This window comes from Triturus cristatus, chromosome 11 (assembly GCF_964204655.1).
Source record: "Triturus cristatus chromosome 11, aTriCri1.1, whole genome shotgun sequence".
Classification (NCBI taxonomy): domain Eukaryota; kingdom Metazoa; phylum Chordata; class Amphibia; order Caudata; family Salamandridae; genus Triturus; species Triturus cristatus.
In genome coordinates, this window is record NC_140594.1 from 985,306,255 (window position 1) to 985,332,096 (window position 25,842).

Sequence of the window (25,842 nt, forward strand, 5' to 3'; positions counted from 1 at the left end):
AGCGTGTCGCTGGGCCTGTCGTGGCTCAGAAGGATCGTTGAGTTGCCGCACGGCCGTCGGGCGTGCAGGCATCGTGTTGAATCAAGAAGAAGACGCCATCATTGTTTCATCACACCGGATCTTCATCGCATCACGGTGTTGCGGGTCGCATTGCCACGAAAGCGCAGTAAGAAACCAACACATCACCTCCCCTCACAGAGAAGAACCGATGCATCCCCTACGCATCAGTAAGGACCCGACGCATCACCGTTCTTGCGTGTAAGGGACCGACGCATCACCTTCCCTGCAACACTTTCATTGTAAAGCGTTACGCATCCTAACGTACATTGAACTCAGAGTGTTGAATTTTACATCTTAAGAAAACTGAGCTATTTCTGCCATTTTTACAGTACAGTATTTTGGATTTTTGTTGTTTATGATCTTGTGATAAGTCTATATAAAAATATTTATTTTTATACTACAACTTGTGTGGTGTCCATCTGTAGTGTTGTCACTGGGTTACTGTATGTGTTCAAAAATGCTTTACACACTGCCTCTGAGATAAGCCTGTCTGCTCGTGCCAAGCTACCCAGGAGGTGAGCTGGGGTTATTTTAGGAGTGTACCCCCCTTACCCTGACTAGACACAACGGTCCCTATTTGGTCAAAGGTACCTACCTCTGCCAGCTATAGACCCCCAAATCTAACAGGCATATATTAGAGTACACCAAGACAGTGTGAGGGAAAAGCAACATCAGTTCTGCAAAGGTTTCTTTCACTAGGATTTCCAGCCCTACCCCAGTCTATATGCCTAGGTCGTTGCCACCGTAGTGCACAACCATGAGGTGAGGAGCTTCGGAATTCACAATGGATTTAACCAAAGCCAGCAACTGATGAAACTGCAACCCTCTCTGGCCAAACCAAGTAAACTGCACATGTGGCAACCCCAGGTCCCTGTCAATACCTCTCTGTTTTGCAACCTCTGTACCCCAATGGATGTAGCTGTGGCCCACAACCCATACTGTAAGCATTTTGAAGTCAAGGAGCAATAGCAATAAGGAGAAGACTGGTAGTTTCCAAAGGAAAAGCAGTTAAAATTGAGATGTTTTTTAAAAGATATATTTCATTGGATGCTGTCAGCCTGAAAGTGAACAAAATTAGGTAGTGTGTTGGATGCCTTAGTAAGTCTGATCATTGACTGTTGTTTAAGAAAAGAAATAAAATACAGACATGGATATGCTTTTGAATCAGTGGAGTAAAGCACACCTGCTGTATCTTATTTGGAAGCAGCATGTTCCCTTCTAAAATGTGCTGTGAACTTGTGACCTACTAGTTCCACTGGATTGCTAGGTGCACTGAGCTAACACTGTATGGGGGGAGGGTGTTAAATAGACAGAATTGTTTGAGAAGTGATGACACAATTTAAGTAATGGAAAATGTTAATTTCCAACTCAGTACTATGTAATAAACTGTTGTGTAGTATTTTAAAAAAGGTTATAGGGGCGTTATTTCCTAACAATAATGTCCCTGTAACATTTGTTTTTTTCAGTGAATATTTATATATATGTATACATATATATTCACCCCTCAGGGATCATGGAAACAGTACAGAACCTTTTGCTTAGTCACTCGTGCTTACTTCTTCTCAGAGAACTATACAGAGAATACACAGTGGAACGTTTTCAATAATATATATTGAACCAACGTTATTTTTGCATAAAATACGTGTGCTGCAATGATTAGTAGACAGAAGCAGATAAACGTGATTACAAGCACCAAAAGCTCAAATAGTAGATATAGTTCCACCATGGTGCTAAACAATTGTACATATGCAAGCATATAAACCAGGCAGTAATCTAGTGTACTCCTACTATGCAGACCCTACTCTAATTGTACTTAGAGTGCATGTCGGTGTAGAGCCAGGAATCCCCCCCAACGATGATCCAACACATTACCTGATGGGATAGAGTAAAGGACCCTGTCTTGGTCACAAACTGGACACCCCTCACAAAATGTCAGACTGCTGCACCGTGATTTCTCAGCATGCAAGGACCCTCATTGTCAGCGGAAGTACCTCCTCTACTAATCTATCGGGATGCTCATCTTTTATAATAGAAAGCAGCCTTGTGATGCACTCATAGATTAGTGATGTTATGGATATATAGAAAGCCCTGTGGCCCCATGGATGAAGATAGTTATGACATTTGTACGTAGTGTGAAACGATACCTTGTACATGATGTTCAGGGTGTTATGATAATGTGCGATGCTAGATGTAAAAACAAGTTTAATTTTGGAGAAACTAATCGAACAATGTCAAGCGTGCAAATGTGTGCCAAAGGTCACAGTTGAAATGTTATTTCGCAGGACAATATAAGAAATAAGCTGGTTTGCTATATAGGCCTAACTTAAGAATATAACACAATAGCCTATGAGGAATGGACCACTGTAAGCCGGTCGAGCCCCTGGCATATTCAAATGGCGAGACAAGAAATTGAGGCGCTCACTCAGGTTTGCTTCGTAAGCCTTTACTGCAACAAGACATGTTTTAGCCACAGGGGTGGACTTGTACACATGTAAATATAAATGTGAGCTATAAGTTTGACTTATCGTAATGTGAAAGAGGTACCTAAATGATAAGTTCAACAGATAAGTATACATTTTTTATTTGTTATGGTTGTGTAGTTTAAATTGTGTTTGTCACAAATAAGAAATAAAGAAGTGTGTAGGTGGTGCAGAAATCATAAATTTAGGAGATAACTCTAACTTTAGAATTTCTTATGCTTCTGTAGTTTAAGTTGGGTTTGTATACCAGACGTAAATATAGGTTTCCTAATTATAATTTATAATTAACCCTTGTTTTTAGTGGGAATTTGAATGGTTTTTAGAATGCTGGTAACAATTTTGTAATATTTGTCCAGTTTAGTCTTGTGAAGTGTTATTAAGTGGACTATGGTAGAACATAGTGGTGAATAGTGTTGGAGAGTGTACTGTGGTACAGTGTATTGTCAGGTATAGAGAGTGGAGTGAATCAAAGAGGAATACTGGAGTGGTGTATGCTGGAATGGCATACAGTGGAGTGGCATAGAGAGAGGGGAGTCACATACAGTGGAGTGACGTAGCATGGTGTATATTGGAGTGGCATAGAGTGTAGTGGCATACAGTGCAGTGGTATACAGTGTGATAGCATACAGTGATGTGTGGTAAAGTGGCTTTACAGCCTGTTTTTTGTTTTCTTTTCATTACTATGAATAGGGTTTAAAACGTGTTTAAAATTATAACACTGGCATTGGATACTCTTTCACCTTTAGACGTTCCTTTCACATTATATTATTATAAGGCCTTGGCATGAACTTAAAAGCCCGGTTTTCGTTCTCTTGCATTGAAGGAAGCAGTAGTAAACACAGGTTTGATTGAACAGATACTTAGCTTTCCTTGCCATGATTTCCCAGGATGAGCTTTGACCGAGCTGGGTTTGTCGTGCTTTGGGCATCAGTGCGGTCAATTATCCTTCTGTGGTTGTTGTGCAGTGTATTGTTTCACTCTCCTTGCCTCTGTCTCCCTGCAGTTCGTTCACAAAGTGCTATCACGATTGTTTTAAGGAATGTCCTGAAAGCACAGATTCGTGCATTGTCGGGTTTCATTTACAACAATAAAGCAACTGTGTTTTTCTAGCGCGCCCTAAACTTAACATGTTCATAGATTCAAAGTACATGAATGTCTTCACTTCGGTAAAATGACCACCTTGCGTTTGTAAAATTGCAACAGACAATATGACCGAAGGCCTTGCTTTTTGTTATTCTAATGCAACTCTAAATGTGGCCAATAGATGGCAGCATTGATTGTGTCTATTAACATTCTGTGATAGCACTGCCCTTGCATGTTCTTGTTGCCTGTGAGCATGGTTTAGTTTTCCGCAGCTGAGAAGACAGTAGAGTTTGGTGAAAAATGGAATTTCCTTATTTTCAGCTTTGTGTATTTTTTGCGTGAAAAGCTGGTGCCTGGGTTACATGCTCACGTGCCAGGACAACAAAGATGTATTTGAACTATACTTATGGAGTAGTGGCTTACAATCCAGAAAGCCCCGGAATAGAAGTACCAATAGAATAAAATGGAATTTTAGGGAATGTCTGGGCTCAGTGATTTATAAAAAAAAAAAAAATGATTTCAAAGATACTATTAGATTCTAAGCTCTGGGGGAGTTATATATTTTTTTAAACGGAGCAATTAATAAAAAATGTAATTCAGATGCAGCCTGATTCTCCGATTGATATAAATGAGACTTACTGTAACAAGCGTGTGTTCAACAAGAAAGAAGAAAATGTCGCATTTAAAAGCTGTTCTTCCTGAATAATTTCTTAAAGATATTAGATTTGTTTGAACGATTTGAGCCTATTGCAAATTGAAGTGGGCACACTAAGATGTAAAATTCTGTCATGGAGGAGAAACATAGAGTTATCAAACTTACAAGATAAGATAGAAACCCCCCAAACTGAACGCTCTTACATTAACGTAACATTACTCCACAAACAGCATGAATATGTCAGTAGGAATAATAATTAAACAGATTGACCATTTGCATAGCGTTCACGAGCAATGCAACTTATCTGTTGGTATTTTATGTATGTTAAATTTTAATATGGAATGCAATGCTGTCAGCATTCCGATAGTACACTTCTGTTAGTAGGATACCGCTGTAGCGCTTTCATATGACTTGCTAGTCTTCCCCAGGGACGTAGCTATAATTGGCGCAACAGGGACAGTGGTACCGAACCCTGATAATTGCTGCATTTTGGCAAAAGGGCCATTCAATGGCTAACGGGACCAGAACAACCTACCATCACACAGGCCACTGCAACACTGAGAATAAACAAAAGGAAGCTAGCGCTTAGAAGCAGAGGAGAAACAGAGCAGTAATACAACAGTAGAATTCTTGCGTCCTTTTTACAGCCATAAGGACAGATTTACAATAACTGGCGCATCCCTGCATATCAGCAGGGACGCGCCAGTTATTTTGCGTGACTCAAAAAAACCCTTGCGCCACCATGGATGCGCCGCATTGATTAAAATGCGGCGCACCATGGCGCACGGATAGACAGATGCGTGACGCATCTGTCGCTGTAAGGGTGACGCAGTGCTGGAGTTGTGTCCCAAGCGGGACGCAACTCCAGCACTGCTCACAGGGGCCCTATACCTTATATGCTGCGTCACTCCTTACGCCTGATTCAAGCAGGCGTAAGGATCTGACGCTGCGGGGACGTAAAACTGACTCCGTGAAATCTTGTAGATTTCACTGTGTCACTTTTACGGGGCTTCCTTGCGAGGAAACGCCACACCCTGCATACATTATACCTGACGCAGGGCTTTACAACATGGCGCATCTCACTAGATGCATCACGTTGTAAATATGTCGCATAGTGGCGCATTGTTTACGCCGCCGCTGCATCACAAAAGTGACGCAACGGTGGCGTAAAACTGTCACAAGGGGCTTGTAAATCTGCCCCATACTGTTCAAGTTTACTAATGCATTCTGGGATTAGGTTTTGTACTGCCTCGTTAAAGAAGCTCCTACCTCCGGCTTATATATTTTTGAGATTCTTTACCACAAGCGACAATAGTGCAGCTCACCAAATCAATTGATAAATTTGGAGTGTTAGGTGATAAAGAGCCCCTGGGTTTAACAAGCTCTGCTGGGAGGGCAGTGTGCTGCTACACAGGAATGCCAGAGCAGGGGGAGGAGTAGTAAACCATGGTCTTCAGAAAGAAGAGGACGGCCTCATTGTCATTTACAACTTCACTCTTTTGACCCAAAGCACGAGCTAGGCTTATGGAAGGAATGTACAGATGCAGGGGGAAGAGGCTATGGAAAGTAGCCGTCCTAGGGCTGTGTTTAGCCAGCTCTTACCTCCCTGCTGGAAAATCAGCCATTATGAATTTGGAGGATTTGGTGCACTCTAGGACAAAATATTGCCACACTCTACAGGATGTGGCCATATCCTTGGGGAATTGCCCTGCTCCCATTGGTCAGGAGTGACCTCCTGCTTGACCAAGAGAACTTGAAATAAGTATCTGAGCGGGGCAGAGTCTCTCAGATCTGTTGCTTGAAACTTAAGAAACCAAGACGTTGCCATGCTGAGAAGTTGGGTGCACAATTCTAAGGCCTGCCCTCTGAAGACTGCACCAGCTGAAACTACAGCCCTGTGGATTACCTTGCTGTAAAGGAACTAAAGAGTGGACTCCCTGCAAGCTACAGGTCAACAGAGCTCACCTGGAACATCACCACCAAGGATCCTCAACCTGGAGAACGACCAGTGGATTTGTAAGGGTTTTGTCCAAGTGGATTGTGCGAACTGAAGTCCTAAACTTTCAAGGACCATCTTGGAGCTTCCAGACCCTTGGAGTGAGTTTGAGACACTTTGGGACTCCTTGGGGAACAAAAGTTTGGAGATCTTTGGAAAAACTTTGAAAAAAAGCTCCATAGGGGTACCGACTCAACCTGGCCAGCCAAGCCGCCTTCCTTCAACCGTGAGCCGGCCATGCCATCCAGGTTCGTCACGCTAAAATCTCCGTAGCTCTGACTTCCAGAGTTTGACCAGGAGTAGAAGAAATCCGAGGCCGGTGAGCCCTCGCCAAATCCGGCCTGGTGAAGAGCATCGAGGGACCCCGTGAGAAAAAGCACCAGAAAAGTTTCTAAGTCCGAAGGTATAAACTGTGACCGGGACCTACCGGGAGTGGTAGCCGTTCAGGACTCCATTGTGGTCAGCCTGAAACTTTGACTTTAAGCCGGTCTATCGCGGCCAGATGTCCCACTAGGGTGCTATAAGTTTCGAAGTGCTATAAAGTGATAAATCTTTAAAAAATCATATCTCCGGTTCCCCATATTGGATTTTTGTCGTTTTGGTGTCATTTTAAAGATAAAAATATTTTCCATTTTTATAAATTGGTGGATTTTTGTTATGTGTTGTGTCTTAATTATTTATTGAATTGGTGTTTTTAAATGCTTTATATACTTGTCTTGGAAGTTAAGTTTGTCTGCTCGCAGTCAAGTTACCAAGGGTTAAGCATGGGAATAATTTTGTAAGACCTATTCCGAGCCCTATACTGTGTTAGTGGCCTTATTGCCAGTGGCAGACCTACATTTTCCCCTACTAATAATCCACTTCCCAACAGTGTAATTATAACTGTCCGGAACAACCTACCTGGAAGTCCCCAGTATATGGTAGGGCAGTTTAGAGATTGCAGTGGACTTAATGCACTTAAGTGTACTCTGCTGTGCTGTGCGGTGTCATTTTAAAGCCAGTCCTGCCTTGCAGGCTGGTTTTAAAATAAAACTGTATCCATATTTGACTTGGAATTAAAAGTACTTCCAAAGTCCAAAGCTACCTTTTTATTTCATGTAAATCACCCCTAAGGTCTGCCATAGGTGCCCCAAGGATTGGCAGCCTTGTTTTAAAAAGCAGGGACATTATAATATATGTTTTATATGCCCTGGTGGGGGAAAACATCCAAAGTTGTTTTTCCCCATTGTAGTGCTGCTAGCTCCATAGGCTAACATGGGAAGGCATTATTAAACTTTAATAAAGACTAACTATTGATTGAAAGTATCTGACAACATAATTCAAAGTATCAGAAGAATAGTTACAATAATTACAACAACTTGCCAAGGTTTAATTTTTCTATATCTATTGCAGGAATGTAGTTTTAGAACTTATTATCCTGAATTTACTGAAAATTGCCCTGCCTCATCTGATTAGCCAGCCACTGACAGCATGAGCCAAGCTGCTCCCTGTCTCAAGCTGAGGTTGAAACAATGAACCATTTGGTGGTAGGAGATTTGCTTCCTGGAGAATCCAGGGACAGGAAGGGGACTGGGGAGATAAACTGAACTGAAAGGTAGAAGCTCAGATCTCACAGGACCCAGTCCACTCCCCAGTTCCTTGATCCCCAGCCAGATGGGAGCCCCTCTAATTAGATTAGGAGAGGGGCTGAAAGGGGAGTGTAGGGAAAAGGTAGCTACACCTGTGGGTTGGGTTAGCCAGACCTGCACTCCAAGCAGAGAATATCTCCATTTTGATATTTGGAGAAATGTATATTCTGGGACAAAAATATGCTTCCCAGGAAGATGCCATGGCAGAGGGTGGCATGTTTACCTCATTGGTTGGGGTGTCCCCCTCATGCCACTCCAGAATGGATGGGGATAATTGTAGTGGATCTGCAGGAGTCCCTCGGATCCCTGCCTGAAACATCTAGAGAAGAAGGACTGCCCTGTTGGACACTTGGCCTGCACCACAGAGGACTGCATTCAGAAGGACTGCACTCTAAAGGCTTCACACAAGGAGGTTTGTGGCTGTCTTAAAGGATAAGAAGTGAACTCTCGGAGCAACAACAGGTAGAAAATTGCTGGAAGAAGACACCTGCAACATCCACTGAAAGGACAACTCCAGCTGACTAACTTCACCTGAAATTTCTTGGGTTGACCAGGTGCATTGAGGGAGTTGGAAAACCAGACCCCAAAAGGCAAACCAGAGCTTCTGATTCGAACCCTTGGCTGGTGCTGTTGGACCATTCCTGACCCTCAATGAACCTTTCAGAAGAAGATCTGAAAGTTTGGGAAGTTTTTGTAAAGTTTGGTGAAAAAGCTCCAGAGGAAGACCGACATCAATGATGAGAGTCAAACAGCCAACATACAACCACGACTCAGCCTTACCACGCTGGTTTGTCCAGCTGAAAGCTTCAGAGCTCCTCTGCTTTGTTGACGAAGACAAAGACCTCCAGGACTCAGCAGGCCATCATCGTCAACTTGAAACTTGCATCTGAAGCCTCGATCGCTTGATGTTGAAGAAAAAGCTCCAAAAATATGACTGTCAGTAGGTAAAAACTTGCCAGAGCCCAACCACTCATCATATCTGCCCCTCGCTCCATCGCAGTCAGCCTGAAACTGTGACTTTGTCCCAGTCCAGAGTGACCAGATAGCCATGGAGGGAACTTTACACTTTTTGGTGCTAGAAAGAATTTCTTTTTTTAAACTTTAAGAATTCACATCTCCGGATCCCTCCATTGGATGTTACTCATTTTGGTTTCCTTTGAAAGATGAAAATATTCACTATTTTTATAAACTAGTGTTGGATCTTTATTGTGTTGTATCTTTTAATTATTTACTGTTTTGGTGTTATTAAATGGTTTACATCATCAACATAACTTTATTTTGATCACAAAGGTCTTAAAAAGTACATGGAGAAAACAGTTAAAAATGTCATAAAAGAATAAGAGCCATATTAAAATACATCTCTTCCATATAAAAATTTTTAATGCAATAAAAAATTATTATACAATGCAATTTTAGAATTTGATCCAAAGAGCTAACAGAAATTTTGCTTAACCAAAACCTCTTACTCTACGGTGTCTGTAGAAAGAATTCTGAGCATATTGAGATAGTGTCCAGGACCGATAAGCCTGCACAAGGGGGTTATCCACTTGCCCCTCAAGTTCTTGTAATGTGGGCAGAAAAATAACAGATGGACTAAGGATTCAGGGCTTCCTTTACCAGCTGGACATTTATCATCTGGGAATTCATTAGTTTGCCACTTATTACAGAACAATTTAGTGGGAAGGGTCTTATATCTGGCTTGGAGGAATAGTTCACGTTCAAAGGTCGGACAATTTCATTGATTGTTTCCTCAAACAGTGGGAGGGGTTTAAAATTCAAAAAACTCCCAGGTCAGAGAACCCACCGAATTTCTCACATCGTTCACCAGGGTAGACTCCCGATAGAGGGTTTTAATCCTACTCTTATAAATTGAACACAGCTCCTCCGGTCTTGACCAATAAACCTCCATCCCCAACTTCCTCAACAGTTCTCTCAGGGTACTAAACCAGGGAATTGTAAATACATTGGGGCTGTATCAGAAGATCCCTAATCACCACTCTATTGAGAGCGAACTCCTCAATTGTCCATAGGCGATGCCAGAACATTAAAAGCTTATAGTCCAGCTTGTTGGGCAGTTTTCTTTGGGCCAGATCAAGGACAATTGGGGTCAGGGAGTGCTGGCTGGTGAATTAAAAAGGGATCTTATAAAGCAATGTTTGGTGACAGTAAGCCAAACAGTGTTCCCATTACCTCACAAATCTGCTCTATATAAAACTCCTCCTAAGGCTTTGATGTTATATATTTCTAATGCTGAAGCCACTTTCCTTGACACCGTGTTTTTATGGATTTTGCTTATGCATGCAGTCAGCTGAATTAAGGACAACTGTGTTTTCTCTATATGGGTACCCAGCATAAATCTGGAATTAGACCGATACCCATATAATTTAAGACAGAGACTAGTTCTATTGTACGGTCCCCTACATGCATACGTCTCTTAGATGGCTTTGAAGTCCCCTTAGCAAATATCATGTACTTTGTTTTTGCCTCATTGAGTTCCAGACCAAGCTCCTCACAGAAAATGTTAAAATAATGTAATAACTGTTGGAGGCCTTGTGGGGACTTGATATTAATAAAGTGTCATCAGCGAAGAGAAGTGTGATGACTCTTGTCTCCCTGACTTTTGGGGCATCACACCCATCCCTATCAAGGAAGCCCACTACCCAGTTAATTAAAGCAAGAACAGGGTGGGCGCTAAGTGTATCCCTGTCTCACCCCATGATTTACCATGAAGGGCTCAGTTAATTGTCCATCCTCTCCCCACCTAACTTGGGCATTATTTGCTGAGTGCAGATGAATTAGACTATCTAGCAGATTCAAGGGATTCCCAGCTCTGCCACCACTTTCCAGAGTTTAGCTTGAGGGGCCAGGTGAAAGGCCGTGCACAGATCCACAAAGGTTACCTAGAGCTTCCCCCCTTTGATGACAACTTCTCTCCAATAAATGCAGAGAAAGCCAAAGACCTGGTCCAGTGTACTGATATTGGCATGAAAGCCTGCCTGAAAATCAGACAGGACATTTTTCTTTAGGATCCATTCCTGAAGAAGGGCCAATAGCTGCTTACAGAAACTTTTCTGCAAAGAGTCAATTAGACGAATAGGTCTAAAGCTGGCCGGGTTTGCCCTATCTCCTTTCTTACAAATAGGTATGATCTCAGCTAATTTTCGAGAAGTAGGAATTTCCATACATGTAAGCATAGCATTGGTTAACATATTAATATATGGGACCCAGACTTCTAAATCCTCTCTGTATAGGTGATTGGGAATTTGATTGGGGCCAGGAGCTCTGGCTGAGATACAGGAGTTAATGGCTACTTGTATTTCCTCAAGAGATATTTCTAGAGCTTCCACAGTAACAGATGGAACTTTTCCTCTCATGCCTACTAGCTCCTACTCCTTCATGTTCCCTACATCATATAGGCCCCCAAAGTGGGATACCCACTCTTTCAGCTGGAATGCAAACTCCATAGTAGTCTTTGGTCTATTCAGACAGTGGGCTGCTTTCCTCCTAAAGGACTTATTATCTTTGGCTACCAGGGCACTATGTAGAAAGGATCATAAGGAACATTCCCATTGTTTCTTGGCATACTCTAATGCCTGTCTGTATCGAGCCCTACATGCCACTATATCAGGGCGGATCTTGGATTTTACTTCGTGTAAGAGCTCACTCTTCGCTTTTCTACATTCCTCGTTATACCAGTCTGCCACAGGGACCCGCCTTTTCCATCCTTTTTTTCCTTCACAATCCTTCGCTTTTTTCAACTGGGCCAGTCTTTCCCTGATCTGCCTATAAAGTATCACATGCTGGTTACTCAGCTTCTCTATTATTTCTACTTTGGGAAGTTTAGACAGCACCCCCACCTCCTAGAGGACTTTGGATTTAACTACTTCCAAAGTCCCCAGATTTTTCTCCACCCCATCCCATCTAATTGTTCTCAAGTTATTAGTGATGGATAGCTTTACCAAATCAGTCCAACCCCTAATATTCTCATTACATTAAAGTTTTTTTAATGGCCAAGTACTGGTGCTTCTCAGAAGAGGTACACCACTTTTATTTAGCAGGTACTAACATTTCTCAGGTAAAGACAGGTGCCCTTTTATAATAAGAACTGACCCTTTTATTTCTGCACCTGTTGCTTCTTTCTGCGCTTCTCTTGTTTCTCTCTGTACCATTCTTGCTTCTTTCTGCACTACTTTTGCATCTTTATGCACCCCTCTTGCCTCTTTCTGCACCCCTCTTGCATTTTCTGTACCTCTTTTGCTTTTTCCTGCACCCCTCTTGCCTCTTTGGGCATCCCTCTTCCCTCTTTGTGCACCCCCCTTTCCTCTTTTGTCAGTCATTTCTGCACTTCTCTTGCCTCTTTCTGCACCCCTTTTGCCTCTTTCTGCATCCGTTGCTTCTTTCTGAACTTCTCTTGTTTCTTTCTGCACCACTCTTGCTTCTTTATGCACCCCTCTTGCCTCTGTCTGCACCCTTGTTCCATCTTTCTGCACCTTGTAGCCTGTTTGTGCAAATTTCTTGCCTGTTTCTGCAGTTCCCCTGCATCCTTCTGCACCTCTGTTGCTTCTTTCTGTACTTTTCTTGTTTCTTTCTGCACCCCTGTAGCCTCTTTCTGCACTCATCTTCCCTCTTTCTGCACACCTCTTGTCTCTTTGTGTACCTTTCTTGTCGCTTTGTGTACCTCTTGTGCCTTTTTCTGCACTTCTGTTGTCTCTTTCTGAAACTGTTGCTTCTTTCTGCACTTCTCTTGCCTCTTTCTGCACCTCTGTTGATGTTTTCAGCACTTCTCTTGCCTCTTTCTGCACCCCTCTTGCTTCCTTCTGCATGTCCGTTGTTTCTTTTTGCACTTCTCTTGCTTCTTTCTGTGTCTCTCTTGCTTCTTTCTATACTACTCTTCCTTCTTTCTGCACCTCTCTTGCCTCTTTCTGTACCCCTGTTCCAATTCTGCACCTTGCATGTGTCTTTCTGCACCTCTCTTACCTCTTTCTGCACTTCTATTTCCTCTTTCTGCACCTCTGTTGGTTCTTTTTGTACTTCTCTTGTCTCTTTCTGCACCGTATTGCCTCTTTCTGTACCTCTGTTGCTACTTTATGTACTTTTCTTGTTTCTTTCTGCACCTCGTTTACTTCTTTCTGCACCCATCTTCTTTCTGCACCCCTCATCCCTCTTTCTGCACCTCTCTTGCCTCCTTCTGTACCTATCTTGACTCTTTCTATAGTTCTCCTGCCTCTTCCTGCACCTCTGTTGCTTCATTCTGCACTTCTCTAGCCTCTTTCAGCACATCTCTTGCCTCTGTCTGCACCAATGTTGGTTCTTTCTGCAGTTCTCTTGCCTCGTTCTGCACCTCTCTTGCCTTTTTCTGTACATCTCTTGCCTCTTTCTGCACCTCTCTTGCCTCTTTCTGTACTTCTCTTGCTTCTTTCTGCGCTTCTCTTGATTCCTTCTGCGCTTCTCTTGCTCCTTTCTGCACTTCTCCTGCCTCTGTCTGCACCCCTCTTGCCTCAGCTCTTTCTGTACCTCTGTTGCTTCTTTCTGCACTTCTCTTGCTTCTTTCTGAACCTCTCTTGCTTCTTTCTACACCCATCTTGTGTCTTTCTGCACCCCTCTTCCCTTTTTCTGTACCTCTGTTAATTCTTTCTGCACTTCTCTAGCCTCTTTCAGCACACCTCTTGCCTCTGTCAGCACCAATGTTGGTTCTTTCTGCAGTTCTCTTGCCTCTTTCTGCACCTCTCTTGCCTCTTTCTGTACATCTCTTGCCTCTTTCTGTACTACTCTTGCTTCTTTCTGCGCTTCTCTTGATTCCTTCTGCGCTTCTCTTGCTCCTTTCTGCTCTTCTCCTGCCTCTGTCTGCACTTCTATTGCCTCGGCTCTTTCTGCACCTCTGTTGCTTCTTTCTGCACTTCTCTTGCTTCTTTCTGAACCTCTCTTGCTTCTTTCTACACCCATCTTGTGGCTTTCTGAACCACTCTTCCCTTTTTCTGTACCTCTCTTGCCTGCTTCTGCACCTCTCTTGCCTCTTTCTACAGTTATCTTGCCTACTTCTGCACCTCTTTTCCTTCTTTTTGCACTTATTTTGCCTCTTTCAACACCCCCTCTTGCCTCTGTCTGCACCTCTGTTGCTTCTTTCTGCAGTTCTCTTCCGTCTTTCTGCACCTCTATTCCCTCTTTCTGTATCCCTGTTCACTCGTTCTGCACCTTAGTTGCCCGTTTCTGCCCCCCTCTTGCCTTTTTCAGCACTTCTCTAGCTTCTTTCTGTTCTGCACCCCTTGCCTCTTTCTGAACCCCTCTTTACGCTTTCTACACCCTCTTCCCTCTTTATGCACCTCTCTTGCCTCTTTCTGCACTTATCTTGCCTCTTTCTGCACCTTTCTTTCCTTTTTCTGCACTTCTGTTGTCTCTCTCTGCACCCCGTTGCTTCTTTCTGCACCTGTCTTTCCTCTTTCTGCACATCTCTTGTCTCTTTGTGCACCTCTCATGTCTCTTTGTGTTCTTCTCGTGCCTTTTTCTGCACTTCTGTTGTTTCTTTCTGCACCTCTGTTGCTTTTTTCTGCACTTCTCTTGCCTCTTTCTGTACCCCTCTTGCCTCTTTCTGCACTTCTGTTCCTTTTTTATGAACTTCCGTTGCTTCTTTCTGCACCTCCCTTGCCTTTTCTGCACCTCTCTTGCCACTTTCTGCACCACTGTTCCTTTTTTCTGTACCCCTCTTGCCTCTTTTTGCACCACTGTTGCTTCTTGTTGCACTTCTCTTGCTTCTTTCTGCACCTCTCTTGCTTCTTTTTGTACCCCTTTTGAGTCTTTCTGCACATCCTTCTGTAGGAGAGTAGGATCTGCTTCACATGGTTACCCCCACTTTTTGCTGGTGATTCACTGTTTTTTTTTACTTTAGTCTGGCTGGGGCCCTGCTATTCAGGACCTCAGCCTAGCTGCTTCCTCTCTAAATTGATTCCATGTACCTTAGGTACATCACAGATTGGATTCTGAGGTGCCCTTACAAGTCTCTAATATATGGTATGCTATGTACCTAGAGCATAGGTACCCCAGAGGCCTACCAGGGGCTGAAGCATGTATTATGCCCTCCAAAATGACACCACAGGTCTCCTACTGCAGCCTGGGTAAGGTGGTGCATGCACCCCTTACTGAGATATAGGTTCACTATATCTCACGTATCACCGCATATAGAAACCTATCAGTCACCCCTATGGCAGGCCTTATCAATCCTGAAGGCAGGGTGCTTGGTTACATGTGAGAGGGTGCCCAGGCATGAGTTGAGACCCTCTGCAGCCTTCGGAATCTCTTCTCCGGGGTTGTCAGTAGTGCAGCCTGACCATATACTCTTAAGTGCATCATATCTAAAAGGGTTAATGCTAACTTTGGACAGATTGCACGGAAACATGTCAAACACCTTGGAATCATACACCCACATCAATTCCTGATGTGAGAATATGATCACACCCTTCTAGAGAGAGAGACATGACAGCACCGGTAAACTCGGTACCAACTTAACAGAGCCCTGGCATCACAAAACGGATGCTGCAGCCACAGACACAGGTCTGGCCTCCTGCTGCTGACCAAAACTCCGGCAGGGGAGGCCTGGACAATAGGTTTCCTGTCACAGGGAGGCGTAACCACCTCCCAGACAGGCTCATGTGTATTGGGGCTGGGTGGGAGCACTCTCAGAGTGCTTTGAAGTCCTGCACTGGGGGCACATTTGGTGTCCCTGTGCATTGTCCAGCTCAAATCGGTTCAGGGGCTTCCAACCCCAGCTCTGGTGCAAAACTGGACAAAGGAAAAGGGTGTAGCCACCCCTCTTTCCAAACTCTCCAATAGGTGGGTCCCCAGAGCTAGTCCAATCTCTTCCTTAGGTATAAGTAAGGAACCCCTGGCAACAGGACTTTAGATATCCCTGGAGGAAACTCTGCAACTAAATCCTGGAACTTCGATGCTCTTCTAACGACTAGAGGACTGAAGAAATCTCCCATGGGGTCAAGGAGTGACTCCCCTGCTTGGCAGGCACCAACAAAGCAATTGCTGGTCTGCATCTCCGAAGCTCCCGCCGGACACGAAGACTTTGCAACACAGGAAGAGGATTTCCAGACTTCCCAGAGGACGACCCAAGTTCCCAGCAAAGCTGAGACCCGCCGCCCTTGTGAGTAACATGGAACCGGAACTCCTGGTCACCGTGCACGTTTGCAAGTGCATTGACCTCTCGAAGTTTCTTGAAGTTGTGCTTGGGGTTACTTGTAGCCCTTACCTTGAGCAGAGAATCCACCGAAGATTGTTGGCCTAGTCACCCCGAGTGACCCGTGGGCTGCCATTTTGTGATTCCTCTCGAGGTCCCTTTGCGATCCCTTGTGCGTCAACTGATGGGTCCCTGTGAAGGCAACTTTGATTTTCCTTGGGCTTGCCTGGTTGCTCCAGACGTGCCCTGACTCTCTACCAAGTAGTGAGTCCCTCAGACCTTGCTGGTCTGCACCGAAGCATCTTTCTCCGTGGGTTGCTGTTGCAAAGGCTTGTTGTGTCCAATCCGGGCACCGATGCTGCAGCACTCAACATCCTTCGTGGGTCAGCTAGTAACCAGCTCCTGTTCATCCTCAACGCCTCCTGGTCATCGTGGCTGAAGAGTCAAGCTTCACCTTCTTCACCTGAAATCACCCAACATCGGTGGGCACTCGCCAATCGTGCTCCTGGTCACTGGCTAGTGACCCAGGCTCTGTCCCCTCTGCTTTCAGGTTCTTCTCGACTTCGATCCAGGCTTGGATCTCTTCTGACACTTCGCATCTTCCCGGCAGCAGCACTTCTTTGCCAGCTCCCATTGAAAACGATGACGCGACCTGACACCATTTGACACCTATGCACCCGGCTTCCCTGGGGGAGGCATTGTGACCAGTTAAGTCGTTGTTCTTATACCACTATTTTAATATATGGTTTGACTCGCCCCTAGGGCCTCACGTGTATTCGTGCTATATTACTGTAATATTTGAAGTGTGACTTATGTCTTTAGACCTCTAGCCTCATAAAGAGACTAGTAGGGTGTGTTTAGAAATAAATACACATATTTTATATATATACTTGGTGTGGTTGCCTTTCATTTGGTCATTCAGGAGTTTATACACTGGTAAAACAAGCTGCTTTACATCCTTCAAGACTTAGCCTGAAGGCTGCTCTCCATAGTTACCACTAGGATAGCTTTCAAAAAAGGTTGTCTTTAACCTATCATCAATAAGGGGTTGTTTTGACTGGTGCAAGGTGCCCACTATAATTAGTGGACAGCATATACCAGGCGAACTTCTCACATTGGTGTGCAGTGTGTGGGATTCCAGCTTGGTCTTGTTTTACCTGATAACCTCAATTGAATTGACTAACTGAAAACCACTAAAGGTACCTGAGGTACATATAATACACGCTTTAGAATACAGTAAGTTCTACTGAACTTAGAGTTGTGTGTTAAGGGCTTAGCACACCCTTTCTACAACTCAATAGAGTTTAGTAGGCCAAACTAGAGTAGGTAGTGCAATACACCACACCTCACTGGCAATGACTTCAAGGCCAGGAACCAGTGGGTCCCTGCCAGAAGCCAATGGGCTTCTTATCTCCAAGTATGATAACCTCCCATTCGTAGAATTGAGGGCATTATGCACTACTAGGAAACTGAGGATAGGCAAAAGCCCAAACTCCGAGCATCTCATAGCGGTACTAAGGCTGGATGATCTCAGAAGACCTATAGGGTCTGAAGGGGTAGGCAGAGTGGGTGGGGCAGCACATGAGGAAGGGCCTAGGGGTGAAATTCCCCATGACCTGACCTCTAATGCTGACCATGAAGATGACAAAAATCTTGACCTGGAAAATCCATCTCCCCTGGAAGATGAGGGGGAGGGCCACTATGGTCCCCTCTTTGTCCGTTCAGGAAGAGTTGGTGTTGGGCATAGAAGGTCTAGATCTCCCGCAGTGGGGTCTAATCATTCTGGTTCATCCATAGGGACCTCAATTTCTTCTCATAGGAGGGAAACCTCCCAGGAGAGGAGGGAGAGACTGCTGAAGTATGAGGAAGCACAGCTCAAAATCAGAAAGCAGCAGGTTGCCCTAGATAAATAAGCCCTAGAGCTCTACAGAGCTAGAAAAAGATGGTACTAGAGTCCCATGGTGGCATCAACTTTCCTAGAGATAGGGAGAGGTCTCATGTCCATAGAAACCCAAATAAGATTGTTCCTCCCTACCAGAGAGGGGATAACATCCACAAATGGAGAACTGCACTGGAAAGAGCCTGTAAAGTTCAAAGGGTCCCCCAGGAGCAGTAGGCAGCAATCTTATGGCTATCCTTTGCAGACAAAGGGAGAGTTAAGCTTCTCACTGTTAGAGAGGAGGAGGCAAATGATTATACCAGTCTGAAAAGTACATTGATTGAAGGGTTTGGATTAACCACTGAGCAATATAGGTTAAAGTTCAGAGATACCCAAAAGGCACAGAATCAAGACTGGGTGGACTTTGTAGATTGTGCTACTAAGGCTCTGGAGGGCTGGTTACTTGGCAGCAAAGTGCATGACTTTCAAGGATTGTACAATTTAATTATGAGTGAGAAGATCCTTAATAACTGTCAAAATCAGCTGTTGGACTCAGATCTGACCTCTCCCCAAGAATTGGGAAAGAAGGCAGACACATGGCTCAGAACCAGGGTGAGGCAGAAGGTTTAGAAACAAGGTGGTGACTAAGCCTGGGCGTTGAACTACGCTCCGTTCGCGGAGCTTGCGAAGTTTAGGTAACTTCGCGCTTCGCGTAGAGCGCGAAGTTGCAGATTGCTACGCAATCTAGCGCGTAGCGTAGTAAATTTGCTTCCTCGCGCGCTCAATATTCATTCTCGCGCGCGCGGTAATGTCTTACCTTGATTCTGCGATCGCCAACTTGCTTTTCTGTCTGTTTGCGAGCGCCACGAGATTTGTACTATGGCTGCCCAAGCCCGCGAGAGTGTGCGCCCCCGAACACGTCATTGGTGCGCGCGAACTGACTTCCGGCGGCTGTTTTGGTAAGATCGCGATCCCGAACATGGAAAAACTGCAATCTGGCAAAGAATATCTCGCGAGCTTCATAAAACCTTCTCTAAAATGTTCATTTTGCTCAGAAAACTCCTCAGATTGTGATCTTGCTGTAGTCTTTGTGTAAGAAAGAGTCCTTTAATTTTTTTAACACTTTTTTTTCAAGAGGAAGTTAGTGCCCCTGACACTGCAACTTCCTGTTCCTGTCCAGCAGGCTCCTCCCACGTGCTTTGTGCATGTGTTGTTCACTTTCATTTGGATTTGGAGCTGGAAGGATCACTTTTTGTGTCTGTCTGCTGCATCACACCATTTTTTTGGATTTATTTGAGGAATTTTTGATTTGAGATTTAATTGACGACAAGTAAGTTGGAGAATTGGTGTGATTGTTTCATTGGGGCTTGTTTGTACCTACATTTTTCTGGGATTTTTATTGTTTTAAAAAATTATTGTTGTGGTGGGTGGCCTGTACTACTTTCAATATGGGCCTAGTTGTTTTTCTCTGCAATTTCAGCCAGTAGGGTACCCATAGGTCCATGTTTTGTGGTGTCTGTAGAATTTCTACATCATGTAGGGCATGGATGGCATAGGATTGAAATGCTAAACGTGGCTGTGGTGTATTTCACTGTTGGTGTGTGTGTGTGATTTACCTTTGTTGGATGTGTGTGCTTGTGGCCTAGTAGTCTTCCACTAGGCCCAGAGGTAGTCAGCCTCCAAGCTGTGGTGCGTGATTTTGAATGTACAGTTGGTGTTGTCTGGTGATTTTCCTTTACTCCACGGATGGCTTTGGATTTTGTTGCAAAAGGTGTGTTTGGGGTGCAATAGCATTTTTTGGGTGTGTGCTAAACAAATTGGGCTATTTTGGCCTGCATTTAAGGCAAGGGATTCAGCTCGCGAACTTTCTGTAACTCTGCACAGCGCGACAACGCGGACTTACAGTTTTCGTCATTTTTGCGCTCGCAATATGCGTGTTCGCGCACGCGAGAAAGCCTTTTTGTACAGTTCGCGATCCCGAACACGCAGCTTTTGCAATCTGGCAAACAATATCTCGCGAGCAACATAGACCCTTCTCGAAAACGCTTTTTTGTGCATTTCTGCACAAAAAACTCCTCAGGCTGTCATTGAGCTGTAGGTTTGGAGCAGGGAGAAGCTGTTATTTGTCTGGAAACCATTTTTATGAGAGGAATTAAGTTCCACAGACACTCCAACTTCCTCTTCCTGTCCTTTCCAATCACTTTCTTGTGTGTTATTGTGGTGGGGGGGCTGGGCATGTGTGTGGCGGCCATTTTGGGAAGGCATGCATTGTGCCTTTGCCATAGGCGTCCATTGACTGTCTCCCATTTCTTGTGGTTGTTGTGGGTGTGTGGCGGCCATTTTGTGAAGCCATCCAAGCAGTGTGCTTGCTTTTGCCATCCGGTTCCAAGCTTGTGGCCTAGTAGTCTTCCACTAGGCCCAGAGGTAGTCAGCCTCCAAGCTGTGGTGCGTGATTTTACATGTACAGTTGGTGTTGTCTGGTGATTTTCCTTTGCTCCATGGATGGCTTTGGATTTTGTTGCAAAAGGTGTGTTTGGGGTGCAATAGCATTTTTTGGGTGTGTGCTAAACAAATTGGGCTATTTTGGCCTGCATGTAAGGCAAGGGATTCAGCTCGCGAACGGCCATTTTAGGAAGGCATGCATTGTGCCTTTGCCATAGGCGTCCATTGACTGTCTCCCATTTCTTGTGGTTGTTGTGGGTGTGTGGCGGCCATTTTGTGAAGCCATCCAAGCAGTGTGCTTGCTTTTGCCATCCGGTTCCAAGCTTGTGGCCTAGTAGTCTTCCACTAGGCCCAGAGGTAGTCAGCCTCCAAGCTGTGGTGCGTGATTTTACATGTACAGTTGGTGTTGTCTGGTGATTTTCCTTTGCTCCATGGATGGCTTTGGATTTTGTTGCAAAAGGTGTGTTTGGGGTGCAATAGCATTTTTTGGGTGTGTGCTAAACAAATTGGGCTATTTTGGCCTGCATGTAAGGCAAGGGATTCAGCTCGCGAACTTTCGGTAACTCTGCACAGCGCGACAACGCGGACTTACAGTTTTCGTCATTTTTGCGCTCGCAATATGCGTGTTCGCGCACGCGAGAAAGCCTTTTTGTACAGTTCGCGATCCCGAACACGCAGCTTTTGCAATCTGGCAAACAATATCTCGCGAGCAACATAGACCCTTCTCGAAAACGCTTTTTTGTGCATTTCTGCACAAAAAACTCCTCAGGCTGTCATTGAGCTGTAGGTTTGGAGCAGGGAGAAGCTGTTATTTGTCTGGAAACCATTTTTATGAGAGGGATTAAGTTCCACAGACACTCCAACTTCCTCTTCCTGTCCTTTCCAATCACTTTTTGTGTGTTATTGTGGTGGGGGGGCTGGGCATGTGTGTGGCGGCCATTTTGGGAAGGCATGCATTGTGCCTTTGCCATAGGCGTCCATTGACTGTCTCCCATTTCTTGTGGTTGTTGTGGATGTGTGGCGGCCATTTTGTGAAGCCATCCAAGCAGTGTGCTTGCTTTTGCCATCCGGTTCCAAGCTTGTGGCCTAGTAGTCTTCCACTAGGCCCAGAGGTAGTCAGCCTCCAAGCTGTGGTGCGTGATTTTACATGTACAGTTGGTGTTGTCTGGTGATTTTCCTTTACTCCATGGATGGCTTTGGATTTTGTTGCAAAAGGTGTGTTTGGGGTGCAATAGCATTTTTTGGGTGTGTGCTAAACAAATTGGGCTATTTTGGCCTGCATGTAAGGCAAGGGATTCAGCTCGCGAACTTTCGGTAACTCTGCACAGCGCGACAACGCGGACTTACAGTTTTCGTCATTTTTGCGCTCGCAATATGCGTGTTCGCGCACGCGAGAAAGCCTTTTTGTACAGTTCGCGATCCCGAACACGCAGCTTTTGCAATCTGGCAAACAATATCTCGCGAGCAACATAGACCCTTCTCGAAAACGCTTTTTTGTGCATTTCTGCACAAAAAACTCCTCAGGCTGTCATTGAGCTGTAGGTTTGGAGCAGGGAGAAGCTGTTATTTGTCTGGAAAACATTTTTATGAGAGGGATTAAGTTCCACAGACACTACAACTTCCTCTTCCTGTCCTTTCCAATCACTTTTTGTGTGTTATTGTGGTGGGGGGGCTGAGCATGTGTGTGGCGGCCATTTTAGGAAGGCATGCATTGTGCCTTTGCCATAGGCGTCCATTGACTGTCTCCCATTTCTTGTGGTTGTTGTGGGTGTGTGGCGGCCATTTTGTGAAGCCATCCAAGCAGTGTGCTTGCTTTTGCCATCCGGTTCCAAGCTTGTGGCCTAGTAGTCTTCCACTAGGCCCAGAGGTAGTCAGCCTCCAAGCTGTGGTGCGTGATTTTACATGTACAGTTGGTGTTGTCTGGTGATTTTCCTTTGCTCCATGGATGGCTTTGGATTTTGTTGCAAAAGGTGTGTTTGGGGTGCAATAGCATTTTTTGGGTGTGTGCTAAACAAATTGGGCTATTTTGGCCTGCATGTAAGGCAAGGGATTCAGCTCGCGAACGGCCATTTTAGGAAGGCATGCATTGTGCCTTTGCCATAGGCGTCCATTGACTGTCTCCCATTTCTTGTGGTTGTTGTGGGTGTGTGGCGGCCATTTTGTGAAGCCATCCAAGCAGTGTGCTTGCTTTTGCCATCCGGTTCCAAGCTTGTGGCCTAGTAGTCTTCCACTAGGCCCAGAGGTAGTCAGCCTCCAAGCTGTGGTGCGTGATTTTACATGTACAGTTGGTGTTGTCTGGTGATTTTCCTTTGCTCCATGGATGGCTTTGGATTTTGTTGCAAAAGGTGTGTTTGGGGTGCAATAGCATTTTTTGGGTGTGTGCTAAACAAATTGGGCTATTTTGGCCTGCATGTAAGGCAAGGGATTCAGCTCGCGAACTTTCGGTAACTCTGCACAGCGCGACAACGCGGACTTACAGTTTTCGTCATTTTTGCGCTCGCAATATGCGTGTTCGCGCACGCGAGAAAGCCTTTTTGTACAGTTCGCGATCCCGAACACGCAGCTTTTGCAATCTGGCAAACAATATCTCGCGAGCAACATAGACCCTTCTCGAAAACGCTTTTTTGTGCATTTCTGCACAAAAAACTCCTCAGGCTGTCATTGAGCTGTAGGTTTGGAGCAGGGAGAAGCTGTTATTTGTCTGGAAACCATTTTTATGAGAGGGATTAAGTTCCACAGACACTACAACTTCCTCTTCCTGTCCTTTCCAATCACTTTTTGTGTGTTATTGTGGTGGGGGGGCTGGGCATGTGTGTGGCGGCCATTTTGGGAAGGCATGCATTGTGCCTTTGCCATAGGCGTCCATTGACTGTCTCCCATTTCTTGTGGTTGTTGTGGATGTGTGGCGGCCATTTTGTGAAGCCATCCAAGCAGTGTGCTTGCTTTTGCCATCCGGTTCCAAGCTTGTGGCCTAGTAGTCTTCCACTAGGCCCAGAGGTAGTCAGCCTCCAAGCTGTGGTGCGTGATTTTACATGTACAGTTGGTGTTGTCTGGTGATTTTCCTTTGCTCCATGGATGGCTTTGGATTTTGTTGCAAAAGGTGTGTTTGGGGTGCAATAGCATTTTTTGGGTGTGTGCTAAACAAATTGGGCTATTTTGGCCTGCATGTAAGGCAAGGGATTCAGCTCGCGAACTTTCGGTAACTCTGCACAGCGCGACAACGCGGACTTACAGTTTTCGTCATTTTTGCGCTCGCAATATGCGTGTTCGCGCACGCGAGAAAGCCTTTTTGTACAGTTCGCGATCCCGAACACGCAGCTTTTGCAATCTGGCAAACAATATCTCGCGAGCAACATAGACCCTTCTCGAAAACGCTTTTTTGTGCATTTCTGCACAAAAAACTCCTCAGGCTGTCATTGAGCTGTAGGTTTGGAGCAGGGAGAAGCTGTTATTTGTCTGGAAACCATTTTTATGAGAGGGATTAAGTTCCACAGACACTCCAACTTCCTCTTCCTGTCCTTTCCAATCACTTTTTGTGTGTTATTGTGGTGGGGGGGCTGGGCATGTGTGTGGCGGCCATTTTGGGAAGGCATGCATTGTGCCTTTGCCATAGGCGTCCATTGACTGTCTCCCATTTCTTGTGGTTGTTGTGGATGTGTGGCGGCCATTTTGTGAAGCCATCCAAGCAGTGTGCTTGCTTTTGCCATCCGGTTCCAAGCTTGTGGCCTAGTAGTCTTCCACTAGGCCCAGAGGTAGTCAGCCTCCAAGCTGTGGTGCGTGATTTTACATGTACAGTTGGTGTTGTCTGGTGATTTTCCTTTACTCCATGGATGGCTTTGGATTTTGTTGCAAAAGGTGTGTTTGGGGTGCAATAGCATTTTTTGGGTGTGTGCTAAACAAATTGGGCTATTTTGGCCTGCATGTAAGGCAAGGGATTCAGCTCGCGAACTTTCGGTAACTCTGCACAGCGCGACAACGCGGACTTACAGTTTTCGTCATTTTTGCGCTCGCAATATGCGTGTTCGCGCACGCGAGAAAGCCTTTTTGTACAGTTCGCGATCCCGAACACGCAGCTTTTGCAATCTGGCAAACAATATCTCGCGAGCAACATAGACCCTTCTCGAAAACGCTTTTTTGTGCATTTCTGCACAAAAAACTCCTCAGGCTGTCATTGAGCTGTAGGTTTGGAGCAGGGAGAAGCTGTTATTTGTCTGGAAAACATTTTTATGAGAGGGATTAAGTTCCACAGACACTACAACTTCCTCTTCCTGTCCTTTCCAATCACTTTTTGTGTGTTATTGTGGTGGGGGGGCTGGGCATGTGTGTGGCGGCCATTTTAGGAAGGCATGCATTGTGCCTTTGCCATAGGCGTCCAAACTTGTGGCCTAGTCGTACAGTAGGCCCAGGGGTACAACTCAGCAATCATCACGGCGGGTTTTTTTCCCTTGCTATTCTTCTTCCTAAGTGTACACTACACAGTACAAATACAAAAGGATCCCTGGCCTTGTCAGTCTCTTAATGGCTGGCTATACTGTTGATGTTGTTCACTGACTGCATGAAATTTAATAATTGTGATGACAACCCACGAGACACTAATAAATTATATATTATATTATGGATCTTTTGACTGATGTTCTTCTGGCTTTTTGCTTTTAGGTGCACAAAAGACAGAGGTGTGTCATCATCATCCACTGTTGTGGTGCCAGACCGACGTCCTGCTGCTGTAGTGTACACAACGTGACGTGTCAGTGACCTGACCAGGCATCTCTGCAACTTGTGCAACTGAGTGCTGTTTTGACATCTGTTGAAGATGCCCCCAAAGAAAGCAGGTAGCAGGTCCTCCGGTACCAAGAAAGTTGCCATGGAGAAGAAGGAACAGAAGAAGAAGGAAGTGTCACTTAAGTCTGGTGTGCCTCCCAAAACCTTTTTTGGTTCACCAAAAATGAGGCCTGCAGCAGCGGTGTCGGGGGGGCAAGCTGGGGGCAGCACCTCCACATCAGTGGGCCCAACCCACCAACCCATGCCCAAGCAGATGAGTGTGGAAGAGGTAGCCAGCCTTATGGTAGAAAGCAGTGATGCTGAGCCTGAACTAAACTTATCGCTTTCTCAAAGTAGTACACAATCCACGCAGGAGGGAACATCATCAACACAGCAGATAAGTGGTCAACAGCCGCAGCTACCGCCCGCAATAGTAGCTGTTCCTCCTGAAGTAGGGGCAGTTCAGGAAATTGAGCCTCATGCAGAGGAAGAAGAGGAAGCCACTCCTTTAGAAGTTGCATTGGCTTTTAAATCCCCAGCAAGGAAAAGGAGGGTTAGTACATCAAGTTCTTCACCAAGCCCCCCTTCTGATGATCTAGATGTCACTTGGAAGCCACAAAGTGAGTCTGAGAGGGAAACACATCACAAGAGCAGGCATGGCAAAAGGAAGGTTCCAGAAAGCCTT